We start from the raw sequence: 2,561 nt of genomic DNA on the forward strand, positions 1-2,561 counted from the left end.
GCGAGACCATTTCAGGCTGGACATAAGGAAGAATTTCTTTACTGTCTGAGCCCCCAAGGTCTGGAACAGCCTGCCATCGGAGGTGGTTCAAGCACCTACATTGAACACCTTCAAGAGCAAATTGGATGCTTATGTTGCTGGGATCTTATGACCCCAGCTGACTTCCTGACCTTTGGGTGGGGGGCTGAACTCGATGATCTTCTGAGGTTCCTTCCAGCCCTCATGTCTATGAAATCTATGAAATCCATATATGCATGCAGACACCCATGTGCACACACATGCGGATGTGCAGACACATGCATGCATACAGATGCAGACATGCGTGCACATGCACACACATGCACCAACACACCCACCCACACAAACACACACATGCCTAGGCATGTGGATGTCTATGCATGCAGAGGCACGTGCACAGATGACCCTGCACACAGACTTGTGGATGTCCATAGATGCATGCACAGACACAGCCCCCTCCTGCTCTCCCAGGACAGGTCCTGGGTCCCCCCATGCTGGCCCTGAACCTAACGGCAGCTCACTGGAGGCAGCTGCAGCCTCTCACAGGCCAGGCTGACCCCAAAGACCTTGGTAGAAGAAGGGGAAACCCCCCAGGTCAGGCCGAGCAGGGGACAAATCCCTGCCTGCCCCCCACCAAGGCAGTGAGAGCCAGGGAGGCAAGAGCCTGTAGCCATGATCCTGCATGGCTGAGTCCCAGCAGGAGCATTAGCACAGCCAGGCACAGCCCCAGCCTGGGCTGCAGCCAGCACTCAGTGCCTCTGGGGGGCCCTCAATTATCACCACCCCAGTTACAAAAGAGCCAAGAGACAGGTCTGTAGCTTGAGCTTTTATTGGTCCTGGTACAAGAATCAACAAGGGCCCTGAGACCCAGGAGGAAGCTGGCACAGATTGTAAGCCGGCCTTCCTGCATTTGCAGAGCTCTCCAGTTTTCCCTTCAGTCTATCCCCTGCATTCACAGCTGGCTAACAGTCTAAGAAGTGTTTTCGGATGGGTTTAAGTCACATTTCTTGGTTTCACTTATGTTTGTGAATGGGCCCGAACCAGGTTTCCTCTGGACTGGGAAGGTGCCAGTTAGCTGGGATTGATGTCCCGGGGCAAGATACACTTCTGGAAGGGAGGATTTCTTACCATCATGGCCTTTCAGATACTGCCCATGTCTGAGGCCTGCAGGATGGGCACTGTCTACATGTTCTTGCTAGTCATACGCACAGTGTCGGGTGAGGTCCCGAGTCCCTTTAACGCAAGCTGCACCTGTTGGAGATGGATGCTCAGGCCCATTATTATTCCTCAGGGTTTGGTTCTGGTCTCTCTCCATAGGTGATGCATGGGGGGGGGCACATGCCCCCCAGTTTTCTGTGCTGATGGTGGGGCACAAAGTGCAGGGCTGCAACCTCGCCGGTGCTGGCACCCAGCAGCAGTGTTGCATCATCTGAGTTTCTTTCTAATCAGTGCCTCATACGTGTGGTCGGCTTGGTAAATCACTTGCTCCAGTTCAGCAACTGTCTCTCAGATCTCAGACCTCTTTTGGTGTCTTTGAAGTTCTTGACTACACAGAAGATGGATCAGGTTTTCAGGGCTATCAGGACACACGTTAGCTCCTGCGAATCTCGTGACGTAGCCGGCATTACTCAGCCACTTTCCACCTTTGAACATCTTCATGGTGTTGAGAGCGGTCCACCTTGCTCCTGCCCCAATTTGCGGGATCATAAGCAGCAGATCACGCTCAAAATTGCTTTCTGAATCCTGTTCTTTGTTAGAGAGCTGTTTTATGCACTTCTGGATTTGCTTCAGCACAGCCTGACCATTGTCTTGGAGCCTGCTTCTCTCCCTCTTCTTGGCTTGACTCTCCAGTGTTATGTCGGAGGCAGTCACTGCTGTACCCATCACACTGCCTACTACACAGATGACAAGCTGTCTGCTGGAGAGCATCAGACATGCAACAAAGGTCTCAGGGATGACAGCGTGCCACAATGTGGGTGATCTTGCCCATGATGCCCACTCTCCCTCCAGCAACATTTGCTATTGTAACTTCTCTGTGAACCTTGTCCACAGCATCGGCTATTACCCCAAGTGCCACTACGTGCTGCTGCAGCCTGTCCCGGGCCAGCAGCAACTTCTTCCTCAGCATTTTATCAGTGTTCCTCTTTAATAATTCACTAAAGGAGAAAAAAGAAAAGGGGGAAATTATTTCATACGTGTTAATTCTCCTGTTGCTTTCCATGGCAATCCCACTACGCACCCACCCTTCTGCAGGCCCCTCTGATGCTGTGACTGTCACCTCAACCTTTTTTTGGCTCAGGTGCAGCGGCTGAGCTCCCTTTACCTGCCCTGGTCCAGCTTGCAGGGAGGTCCCTGGCACCCTCCACATGGTTTCACAGTTTCTAGGGTCGGAAGGGACCTGAGCAGATCATCTAGTCCGACCCCCTGCCATGGCAGGAAGAGCACTGGGGTCAAACGACCCCAGTAAGGTGGTCATCCAACCTCCTCTTAAAAACCCCCAGGGTGGGAGCCTGCACCACCTCACTTGGAAGCTGGTTCCAGAC

General features: G+C 52.9%; 1 long non-coding RNA gene across 1 annotated transcript in view; it reads right to left on the bottom strand.

Moving 5' to 3' along the window:
* Positions 1-831: 831 nt before the first annotated feature.
* The window catches only part of LOC109301468, a 3,304-nt gene continuing 1,574 nt past the window's right edge, over positions 832-2,561 (bottom strand). The window contains exon 2 of the long non-coding RNA XR_002098542.1: positions 832-2,174. This is a non-coding gene — a long non-coding RNA (uncharacterized LOC109301468). The remainder of the gene's footprint in view (positions 2,175-2,561) is intronic.

This window comes from Gavialis gangeticus, unplaced genomic scaffold (assembly GCF_001723915.1).
Source record: "Gavialis gangeticus isolate Ggan-Ray unplaced genomic scaffold, GavGan_comp1, whole genome shotgun sequence".
NCBI lineage: Eukaryota > Metazoa > Chordata > Crocodylia > Gavialidae > Gavialis > Gavialis gangeticus.